At 38.7% G+C, this 12,746-nt stretch overlaps 1 long non-coding RNA gene across 1 annotated transcript in view; it reads left to right on the top strand.

Moving 5' to 3' along the window:
* Window positions 1–576: 576 nt before the first annotated feature.
* LOC125483933 overlaps window positions 577–12,746 on the top strand; it is a 25,481-nt gene continuing 13,311 nt past the window's right edge. The window contains exons 1-2 of the long non-coding RNA XR_007262797.1: window positions 577–605; window positions 4,579–4,700. This is a non-coding gene — a long non-coding RNA (uncharacterized LOC125483933). The remainder of the gene's footprint in view (window positions 606–4,578; window positions 4,701–12,746) is intronic.

The following is a 12,746-nucleotide window of genomic DNA, read 5'->3' as shown; positions in this document are numbered from 1 at the left end:
TGCAAGCTAGGTAAAGGATATCTAATCAATACAGGGAACAACACTGTAGTGGCATACTCTGTACATCCACCTGCTGAATATTGTCAGAAATTCTGGCACTTGCCCAGCATTGCAGATTTGGACGCATTATACAGACTCCTTCAACACAAACCATGTTTCTTTGTCAGTAGGGGGTAAGGGGAACAATCTTGAAAACTAGAAAAATAACTTTTTCAGTGAAAGTGCAGTGAAGGAAGGGGAAGAAAAATAGATCAGCTACCAGCAACAGTTACTTATGTACTAAATGTTAGCTCTGAACTTCCATTTGTTTGTTATTTATGTATTAGGACTGAACTGTTCAGTGCGGTACAATTATTTATAACTAACAGTCACGAAAGATTGTTTAGCCAACAAAGATGCTGTAGCACAATTGTAACTAAATGATATCTGGAAATGTTCAAAGCATCATGGTTGACTTCTGCTATTGCAGAATGCTGAAACTGTTTCATTCTGTTTATAAGTTCAAGTTGTTGTGTAACCATGGTGCGTGTTATCAAATTTGTTTTGTTTATTTAGTTCCTACCAGAACATCCTGCTCACTTGTGGAGTCAACTTGCTTTTCAATTGTATGTAAATCACAAACTATACATGCTTCCTTTCACATGTTAATCAAAATCTGTTATCAATTGTTTTATTGATAGAGTGAAATATTAGTAGAATTTTAATAAGGTATCTTTGTTTCTTGTCTTTGGTACAGCAGAAGATATTTTTCTGTCAACATTAGCTTTTATCATTTATGATTAAAACATTAACATGGAGAATGTTATAAAAGTAATTTTAACATGCTTTTAATAGAACCATGAAAGCTCAAATTCTTTATTTGCTTTTAAATTAAACCACAATCATTTCATTTTTTTAATTCATTTGTGGGATGTGGGTGTCGCTGGCTAGCCAACATTTTTTGCCCATCCTCAGTTGCCTTTAGAAGGTGATGGTGAGCTGCTTTCTTGAACTGTTGCAGTCCACGTGCTACGTTGACACACAATACCTAAATAGGGAGGGAATTCCAGGTTTTTGACTGAGCAACAGTGAAGGAACACTGATATATTTCCAATTCAGTATGGCTTAGAGAGTAACTTGCAGGTGGTAGTATTTCCATGTATCTGCTGCCCTTGTCATTCTAGATGGAAGTGTTCACATGTTTGGAAGGTCTTTGGTGAATTTCTACAGTGCGTCTTGTACGCAGTACACACTGCTGCTACTAAACGATGGTGGTGGAGGGAGTGGATGCTTTTGGATGTAGTGCCAATGAAGTGGGTTGCTATATTCTGGATGGTGTCAAGCTTTTTGAGTGTTGTTGGAGCTGCACTCATCCAGGCAAGTGGGGAGTATTCCATCACACTCCTGACTTGTAGACTTTGGGGAGTCAGGAGGTGAGTTACTAGCTGCAGTATTCCTAGCCTCTGACCTCCTCTTGTAGCCACAGTGTTTATATGGTGAGTCCAGTTGGGTTTCTGGTCAATGGTAATCCCCATGATGTTGATAGTGGGGTATTCAGTGATGGTAATACGATTGAATGTCAACAGATGGTGGTTAGGTTGTCTCTTATTGGAGATGATCATTGCCGGGCTTTTTTGTGGCATTTGCAATGTGTCAGCCCAAGCGTGGATATTGTCCAGATTTTGTTGCATTTGAACATGAACTGCTTCAATGTTTGAGGTGTTGTGAACGGTACCGAACATTGTGCAATCATTGACAAACTTCCCCACTTCTAACCTTATGATGGACAGAAGATCATTGCTAAAGCAGCTGAAGATGATTAAGCCTAGAACATTACCCTGAGAAACTCTTGCAGTGATGTCCTGGAGCTGAGGTGACTGACCTCAAACAACCACAACCATCTTCCTATATGCCAAGTATGACTCCAACAAGCAGAAGTTTGCCCCCGATACAAATTGATTCCAGTTTTGCTAGGGCTCCTTGACATTACATTCAGCCAATATGGCCTTGATGTCAAAGGCTGTCATTCTCATCTCACCTCTGGAATTCAGCTGTTTTACCCATGTTTGAACCAAGGCTGTAATGAGATCAGGAGCTGAGTGGCCGGCCGGACCCAGACTGGGTGTCACTGAGCAGATTATTGCTGAGCAGGTGCTGCTTGATAGCATTGTTGATGACACCTTCCATCACCTTGCTGATGATTGAGAGTAGGCTGAATGGGCGACAATTGGCGGGGTTAAATTTGTCCTGCTTTTCGTGTGCAGAACATACCCAGGCAATTTTCCACATTGTTGGATACATGCCAGTATTGTAGCTGTATTGGAAGAGCTTGGCTAGGGGAGTGGCAATTTCTAGAGTACAAGTTGCCTTTGCACTATCCATTGCCTCCAACTGTTTCTTGATATCACGTACAGTGAATCAAATCATCTAAAGACTTAACAAAAAGACGAAAGAACTGAGGATGCTGGAAATCAGAACCAAAACAGAAATTGCTGGAAAATCACAGCAGGTCTGGCAGCATCTGTGGAGAGAAATCAGAGTTAACGTTTTGGGTCCAATGATCCTTCTTCAGAACTTCAGCGTTCTGGCATGCTGTTCTGCATTATCCATTGAACCAATGGTAGAGTGGGGGATATGCCAGGCCATGAGTTTACAGATTGTGCTGGAATACAGTTCTGCAGCAGTTGATGGTCCACAGCACCTCATGGATGCCCAGTTTTGAGTTGCCAGATCTGTTCAAAGTCTGACCCATTTAGCACGATGTTAGTGTTACGCAACACAATGGAAGGTATTCTTCATGTGAAACAATGTGAAAGCAGGACTTTGTCTCCACAAAGACTGTGATTTGGTCACTTCTTCTGTTCATGGCTGATGATCTGCAACTGGAAGATTGATAAGAATAGGGTCAAGTATGCTTTGCCCTCTAGTTGGTTTCCTCACCACCTGCCATGGAACCAGTCTAGCAGCTATGTCCTTTTGGACATGACCAGCTTGATCGGTAGTGCTGCTGTCGAGCGACTCTTGATAGTGAACTCTGAATATAATCATCCTTAATGGACTCTGGAATCTTACCAACAACCAAAGTCAGGCTAACTAGCCTATAATTTCCTTTCTTCTGCCTCCCTCCTTTCTTAAACCGGGGACACTTCCCCAACTCCAGTGATTCCTGAAAGATCACCGCCGATCTCCTCAGCTATCTCCTTGAGAACATTGGTGTGTTATCCAACTGGTCCAGATGATTTGTTCACCTGCAATTACCAGACCTGTAAGCTTCCCCAACACCTTCCCCCTAATGATGACCACTAACCCACTTCTGCCCCTAACTCTCTTGAAGTTCTGGCATGCTACTGGTGTCTTCCACAGTGTACATTGATGCAAAGTAACCTATTCAATTCCTCCATCATTTTTTTGTTCCACCTTGCCTCTTGCTACCTGCTTACTATTTGCATGCTGGTAGAAGGTGTTAGAGTTTCCATTTATGTTAACTGCCATTCCGTTCTCACCTACTCTTTGCCAGGTTTATTTTACTCTTTACTTCACATCTCAATTTATCATGTTTGGCATGGTTCTCATTGAAAAGTTTTCCTGATGTGTATCACACACCTTTTGGGTTTCATCATATTTTCTATTTCCCTTGTCATCAAAGGAGACCTGGTTTGGTTCCCCTACATTTTGTCTTTGTTGAATGTCTCTAAGCTGTACCTGAAAGCTCTCTGTATACATCACCCATTATTTCATTAATATTTTACCTGTCACTCAGATGATTAAAGTTAGGCTTTTTCCAATTTAGATATATTCAAATTAGATTGTTTCTTGCTCATCTCCATCAGTAATCTAAACCTTACAGCATGGTGATCAATCTTACACAATCACTGTCTCACAGACACTTGGTACACTTGAACAATGTCATTCTCCACCGCCATATCTAGCAATATTTCTTTCTCATTGAATAAAGAACACACTAGATTGGTAAAGTTCTCTTGAATCTATTTCACAAATTCTTCCCCCCTCCTTACCCTTCAACACAAGCCTAATTGACATTTGGGTAATTAAAGTCTCCATTATCACTGCTCTATAGTTCTTGCACATCTCTGTGATTTTCCCTGCTGATTTACTCCTCTATTACCTCTTTCTTCCATTTTGAGAAACCTATGACACTTCTTGACCAAAGAGTGGTGAGCATGTGGAAGTAACTACCACAGGGAGTGATTAAAGCAAATAACATAGTAGCATTTATCTGCAAGCTAGATAAGGGAGTAGATGGTTACGATGATATGTTTACATGAAGAGAGACAGGAGGAATTGCAAACAGAACATAAACCCTAGCATAGATTGATTGGACTGAATAGCCTGTTGCTGTAAGCTGCATCCTATGTTATCCTGTGTAAGTTCATTGCTGGCATTGGGTAGGTGGTGTATTATGAGGGTCTGCTTTGAATCTGTCTTTTATTTTATCATACATCTATGAAGCACCTTGGAATTCAATAAAGTCACTTGACAATGCAAGATGTTGTCCTAGAAGAATACAAGTGTTTAGAACACCATCACACTATTTAAAAAAACCCTAAATAATTTAACAAGAATGTTTTAATTTTATAGATAAGGATCAGCAGAAAAGGGAGAGGCTAAATAAAGCAGTGAAAAAACATCAGAAGGAAATTCTGCACTATCGTTCAACAGCTCAAATGAACTACAGCTCTGTTTCCCTGGCAACAAGCAGAGTAAGTAGATTCTATTGTGGCTATCAAAAGGGAATTGGATCATTGTTTGATTTGCAGGCCTGTGGAGAATAAGCAGGAGAATAGGGTGAGCTGTTTAGTTCAAATAGAAAGCCAGGATGGACACAACAGGCCTTCTGTGTTGTTACCATTCTATGATTCTAAAATGTGATAAATAAACCAGGTTTCTAACAGTTGTTAAGAAGGTTCATGTAATTGGAATATGCACATTATGGATATTGTGCATGTCCTTAGAAACTGATGCTATTGCTTACTGGTACAAATGACCACGTGGAAGCCATTAGTGAGCCCTAGTTGGATGTTGTAAAATGCAACAGTGAAATTAATTCAGACATTAGTGTTTTTCTGATGTTGTTGTTCAGTCTGCGAGAAAAATATAGTGCTGCCCCAAGCAATTGTTCGCTGGATCCATGTGTGGACAGCAAGTTGACTGACATTGCACACGATACAAAGAAAGAAGATACAGGCATAATGATTGAAGCAGGAGGTGATCTTTTCTGAAACTGGAAATCCCGTCTCTATGACAGAGGCTAGCTACATCAGAAGTTTGTTGGATATTCTCTAGGAGAGCATTCATAATCCCTTCTATTAAAAGTCTCATACAACTCAAATTTTAAATATATCCATGATATTGAAAGCATCCACGTTTTTGATCCCCTCAGATTACCCAAGAGGCAATAAAAATACATGTTTCCACTGTTCATTTGTAGAAATCTGTTGGTCCAGCCAACTAAAAGACATTAATCAAATTCTATTTACTTCCATCTTACTCCATCACACTGAGAACTCCATTGTCTCCACCACCTCAGTGTTGGCAAAGTAAAATCATTATAGTGCCTCCACAGTGACACAATATGGATTATCAACTTTTAACTTACATTATTCAATTTTAATAACTGAGACCTTCATTGACTAAAATAACTTTTAAAAGGAGGAAAACATTGTCTTAAAATGGTCACGGAAATCATCTGACTACAAATTGAGGCATGTTCAGGAAACTGATATGAAATAAGCAAAGTTGTCTGAACTGAAATTATTACCGTGTCTAAAGACAATGAAAGCAGTCAACTAATTTAGGCATCAAGAAACTGCATCTCCTATTTCACTTTGCATCATAAACAAGTTGGACGTAAAAAATTGCCTGCAATACTCCAGCTCAAAAGACAATAAAAGACTCAGGAATACACAAAGGAATCATATTTCAGTAGCTGCTGGGCAGAGCATCGGACAGAGAGAAAGAAAAAATGATGAGTAACAAGAAAAACAGGAAGAGTGTCTGTCTTTGTCTCCCTCTTTTTTCTCACCTCTTTGCAAAAAGGGAGCCAGCACTGGTGATAAAATAAATTGGAGAAACACTCATTCACCAAGAACTGAAGGATACTACAAATGTTGCTACTGATAAGGATATAAAACATCAACAATTCTGACAACACATTTATATTTCCTTTTGTACTAGACAACTCCCCATCCCACGACCCCCCTTCTAAAACTTTAGGACTTTGTGTGTGTATTTGGTGTACGTTTAGTTATTTTTCTTGGAATTAGTAGGTAATAAATTCCGCTTTCTTTCACTTAAGAAAATCTTGTGATTGGCTCCTTAATTTTGACGAACATTACATTTTAATTGAAGTGTGATGTAGAAAGAGAATTTAAAATCTTTTTCTCACCTAGGGGGATTAAAAAGAGGGGAGCTGATTCATCCCTCCTCACTGATGATAATAGTCTTTAACAAAAATTTTTGAATCAATACTACAGATGTTTCTTGAATTAATGAACTATTCATATTTGTATATCTATATTTAAAGAAAGAATCAGTTCATTTAGATAACAACTTCCTCAAACCCAAAGAATCTCAAAGTGTTTAACAGCCCATTAAATACTTTTGATATGTCTTCTCTGTGGTAATAGAGGTAAATGCAGGAAACAAGGTGTGCACAGAAAAGTGTCACAAACAGTGATGTAGTAATGATAAGTAAATGATGTTTAATTTGGCTGAGAACAGAATGTGATGTTGGGTCGCAGAGATGATAAACTTGCACCAATCCATTGTGTTGCAAGCAGTACAGTAAGCACACTCTGCCTGTGGTTTTAAATTACTTCTTTGCACAACCAACCTTACTAAGCCCTGAATTAGAAATAATCATCAGCATTTGGCAGATACTGTGATTGGTTAGTGGTACAGAATGATTGCCTGTGTTGTGACTGCACGCGAGGTGGGTTTCATTCAAAAACTATTTCCATGCCCTAGTACTTTGAGCAATGGCTAAGTATGTGATAGAGTATGCATCAAGGATTTCAGACACTGCAATGGACTTCAACTTCACATAGAAGATTGTACCAGCTGTAACGCAAGGTTCATCTACTGCTTCAATTCATTAGATACCAATCACACGTCTACCAGCAATCTCTAACAATCAGAACTCTAACGTTTATATGCTTTACCTCTTAGACATATACACACACACATATAGCAGTGTCACAAACCTCATGTCAACACTCACAGTTAGTACACATGAATAGCTGTTCAACCATGAAGTTACATCACCCAAAGATTTTGCAGGATGCACATTTGCACAATGTCCTCTTTCTCACAGAAGATGATGCTTAAAGCATGATGCAACAAAGAGCTGTAGGAAACCCATCATGTCTCCATGTTTTAATATGTTTCAACACCAATATTGAAGCGTTCTGACCATCTTGGGAAGGGGTATTGCTAAGGCTATTTCCATTGGCAGAGCTGAAGCCATTAATAATGAGGGTATCTGCATAATTAATCTTCTCGCAGTATACTTTTTTATCATCCAATAATCTCTTTGGTTCACAAGTTATAGATTGTGTAAGCCTGCACTTCTTACTTCCTCCCATCCCCTCTTTATTACCAAACTCCTGCCCCATTTCCTTTCAAATAACTAAGAGTTGGAGGCTCATGTTCATTGGTGGAAAAGAAAGAGACAATGAAGATTAACAACTGAACAATTACAGCCACCAGGTCAGATCAAGGTGGGACCTTTACATGGTGAGATAATGGACATAAGTGTGCAGGAGCCAGGATGAGGATTAAGAATAGTGCAAGTCCTGCTTGCTGGAAGGCAAATACACACATTGGGTCTGCTGTAGAGGACTCAACTGAGCACTTCTGTGTACTGGACTACAGAAGAAGGCTGATAGTTGTACATAGTCAAATACCATGGGGCACTAGAAAGTCAGCCCTCAGCATCAAGCAGCATAGTCAAGTCCAACACAAATTTGGCACAAAGCTCCGCGCAGAGCTTGGAACCCAACCTTTTCAGCATAGAAGCGGTGGCTAACTCCATCAACATTTGCCAAGTCCACTGTGATACTATGTCTGATGGCTGTGCTACAGCTTCCACCGCAGTGTAAACAGCATTTATCAAATGTCAGCTTACTACATTTGAAGCTTATGCTGCTATCATCATGATCCGAATACAGTTCTACAGAAGAGTTGCTCAGGACATCAGAGTAATCTTTCCCTCGATTCTCCAAAACAAAAACATTAAGATTGCTGGAACTGCCATGTGAGAATAGTGGCAGCTCCTTGGATCACAAACATATTGTCCTCTCTTTCAGGATTAAGGCTTTAGGGCTCCCATCCCTTCTGCGCTGCCAATAGCCTTGTTGTTACCTTTCAGCCAGCCAGTGAGATACTACAGTCCATGCTGAAATTATGCAGTCTGAAACCAGCTCAAAAGCTTCTAAGCTGAAAGCTATGCCAACCCATCCAGCCAGGTCCATCAGCAGTTTCTTCAATTGGAGATTGGTAGTCTTCCATCTGCAACTGAAAAGGCACGATGTAGCTGTATTAGCAGAGTCAAAAGCTGCTAGAAGATAGCCAACAAGGGAAGGCAAAATGATGATTAATATAATTGTGTATGCATTTTGTTATGTTTGAGTTAATAAGTTTGATTTGGAATGTACATTTTCTGATGGTTTGATCTTTATGTGTTTTGAAAAGAGGACAATTTGAGAATCAATTATATTTTTATTCTTTGTTGTGATGTGGGCATCATTGGCAAGGCCAGCATTTGATGCCTATCCCTAATTGCCCTTGAACTAAGTGTCTTGCTAAACCATTTCATAGAGTGATTAAGAGTACAAAACATTACTGTTGGTATGGAGTTACGCTTAGGCTAGATCAGATAAGGGCACTAGATTTCCCTTCCGAAAGGATATTAGTGAACCAGATAGATCATTGCCACAAGGATGATACTTTGTTGAGTTGAAATAGCATTTTCCTTCCATTGTCCACCATAAGCGAGATGCCATGCTGCTCTTGTGAAACTTGAAGCCCAGTGTCCATCATTAGATCTTATTCCACAATTAGACGACATTCGCTGGTTAATCCTGAGTTTACAAAGAATTATACTAACAACTGGTTTAGGATTGGCTTCACAGTGTGGCACATTTTGTGTGTACTCAAAATTACATATCAATACACAGGGCCCTATTCTTCGCTGACAGAAAGGACATGATCATGCATTGTGTTTCAATGCAACAACATAATTGTCAGCCGTTCACTGGTTCATTTGACAGAGCAATAGTTTGACTAATGAGAGTCATCATGCCTTGTGTAAAATTTAATCAAAACCTGGCCATTAACTGTCAATCATCAGTCAGCACTTTCTTATCATACGGTATACCTGTTGACCAACCTATTAAATTAATTTTCTACTGAATTGTCCTGGTGAGTGCAAGACAAAAATCTTCGACAAAATAGATTTTTTTTAGCAATATTCACATTCGGTATTATGGAATAACTAATATAAAATTAGTTCAACTTGGTTAACTCACCTAGTTAAAAATCTCAACTTTACCCCTTAAATGTATGTGGTTCAAATGCATGTTCAACAGAGATGTACTATAAGGTAATACCTAGGACACTGAGTTAATGAATCAAAGTTTATTGCATATAATCAAACCAGACAATATATTCATCTAAGAGACAAGGACTATTTAAATAACAAACAAAAGTTACAAAGTTATATTTATGAGAAATACAGGGCAGACCTCCATCTGGATCCAAAACCCAGCTCTTGGACAGGAAATGCCTTACTTCCTCGGGATAAAACACTTCTAAATTTTCACAACAGCAAAAAACATCTCTAATTATCTTTCAATATTGCTAAACCCTGGACAGAAAAGTCCCTGGCTAATGTTCTTCAGCTTTAGATCAATCAGAATAACTTCCAACACTTAAAAACAGGGCAGTGAAGCATTTCAGTCTGACTACTTGTCTCTTAGAATAGAGATATGTTGCATATAGTAAAGGCTTTGTTAGCTGACAATAACCTGTGGTGTCTGGTTCCCTTCATTCCAGAGCTTATCTGCCCTTCACAGTATAGATAAACTCCATTTTAAAATATGAACAGTTATTAAGTTGCATTAGAAAAAAAGAATAAAACTACAGATTTCATTTATTATTGATTGATTATTGGTCAATTACAGTTAGTTGAGGTGCTTTCTCTAATTAATCATTGGTTTCTGGATGATAACTAGCTTTGTCGGTATTTTGAGATTAAGTGTGCCATGATCAGAATGGTTCTTGTATTCATACATGAGGGTTTTTTTTTCTCCTGTTAGACTGGCAAAATGCACTGATTTGTAAAAATAAACCTCTAGAAATGGCTAGATGTACTACATTTTAAACTAAAATATAAAACACAATGATTTTTTAGAGATGTGTGGGCAGTGTTGATGACTAGGAAGATTTAGCAGTTATCATTCATTATTTCATCGTGTAGCCTCCATGCCCTTTCCATTTGCTCCACTTCCTATTGAACTTCTTCCTCATTCTCTATTCTTATTTCATGCTGTTTACACCTCAGCTTCTCACCTCATAGATGGTACTAGGCGTTTTCCCTCATAGTGCTTGATTTGTGCAACATGTAACATTTTATCAGTAGCACTGTTACTTTTTCAACTCAGTACTGCAGGCCTATTCCAGAGATGTTCAGGAAGTAGCGGTATTGCATAAGGACTCTGATGCCTTGATCTATATTATTCCTGTAACACACCTGCTGTGTACATGCCCATGAGTTCATGACCAGAGTCATGGTCAATAGCATAAAGTATTACTGTTGAATGAAGAAACTGTGTCTATTGTCAGGATAATATACATACCTCTACATGATATTCTGTCCCTAGTGATATTTTAACTACATATTCAATGAATAGAATTTGATTTGGTTTATTAAAGTGGCTGCTTTCAGATGAAGAATAAGTAATCAAAAGCAGCAAGATAGAATGAGATTAAACTGTCTATCTATGCAGGGAGCCTCAATGATCTTTTATGCAACAATGTACTGCAAGTAGTGAGATGTTTGGAAGGAGGCAGACATGTAACTGTTAGGCTAAGAACCACAAACATCTTTTTTTGATGTTTTACATGGTGGCTGCAGCATTTATCAGATTTTAGACACAATCTGTTTACTGAACCAAAGATGTCTCAAGACTAGGTCCACATGAAATTGAAATGAAAGAATTGCTTCCTAAATATCCTGAGAGATTATGAACTCTTGTTCTGAGCCCTTCTCTGCCCTCTTCTTTCTTGCAATTTGTCCTGCTGTACATGATCTCTCTTAATTCTTCCAGTTATACTCAATTCCTCAAACAACCCCTAGAAGTCATCCATGTCTGGAAGTAGAGATAACAAGGTGTAGAGCTGGATGAACACAGCAGGCCAAGCAGCATCAGAGGAGCAGGAAGGCTGACATTTCGAGCCTAGACCCTTCTTCATCTGGAAGTAACTTGTTTTAGCACAGCCTCTAAATGAACAGAAGGGTGCATCAGCACCAGCCAGCTTAAGTCTCTGTAAATTATTTAAACTTTGGGCAAGTATTGAAAAACTACAAAAAATGCCATCAATTGCACCAGCAGCTAGAACAAATAATGTAGCACCTAACTGTTAAGTAGTCAAGATCCATTTAGATAATGCTAGTTGTGGAAGTAAGGTGATGAAGGGTTAGGGGTATTCTTCTGCATGTTTTTAGTATTGTATTCACGTTTTCAAAGCTGGAACATGGCATTTGAAAATGGCAACACTGGCATCAAATCAGCATTACATAGTGATTAACATCATGATCTACCTGTCTGCATGTTGCCAGTGCTCACTAGGCACATGTTCCCAGGCACATAAATCCTTCAGAAATATGCAAACATCTTGGATCCAATATTTTATTGTTAAGAAATCAAGTAGCATCTGAATGATATATACTAAGCTCAATTTCTCTCCTAATCTGTTATACTGTTGTTGATTTAGGTATTAATACTGGCCAGGACACCAAATAGTACCATGTAATCTTTTGCATTCAGATGAAATCACAGCGCAGCACTTTCTCAATATTGTGTTCTGGTTGTCAGCCTTGATTATGAGCTCATGTCTATAGAATAACAGTTGAGCTCATAAAACTTGTAGTGGTGATACTGTCATGGGGATACAAAATATGGATGACTACTTTTTGAATTCCATTGTCAGATTTAATACTGTGGTTTTCACAAACTGAAATGGCTTTAAAAAGAGACCAAAAGCATTGACTCTTAACAGGTTAGCCAAGTTTCATAAAGCTAGATTAGATCCCCAATTCCTCCAATGAGAAGACTGTAATATTCTCTGTGATTTATGGCATTATGAATACATTCATAGGTTGGAAAATGGAACTTTACCTGCAAATACCAAACCCTAAAACAGCCAGGAAATATGCAACCTGTTGTTATTTCAAGTGGCTTCTTTGGCATAGCAGTGGGGATGCATTTTAGGCAGCAGAACTGAAACAGGCTGAAGAAGGCACTCTCTCTCACATCTCAGAAAGAAGAGCCTAGTGACAACACTGACTAGAATGAAACATCAGAAAAGCAAAGACTCAAGAGATTTGCTCATTTTCTCATGCAACATTTGCACCTGCTTTGAGTCTGAGAACCCAAATAATTAATGTGGTCTCAGGTTAAAACCTTCTGTCTCAAATACAGCCAAGGCACCCTAAATTATATCAGAGATAGTAGGTTCGGTTTAGA

Source organism: Rhincodon typus, chromosome 9 (assembly GCF_021869965.1).
Source record: "Rhincodon typus isolate 14 chromosome 9, sRhiTyp1.1, whole genome shotgun sequence".
Lineage (NCBI taxonomy): Eukaryota > Metazoa > Chordata > Chondrichthyes > Orectolobiformes > Rhincodontidae > Rhincodon > Rhincodon typus.
This window is presented reverse-complemented; position numbering and strand designations above follow the sequence as displayed.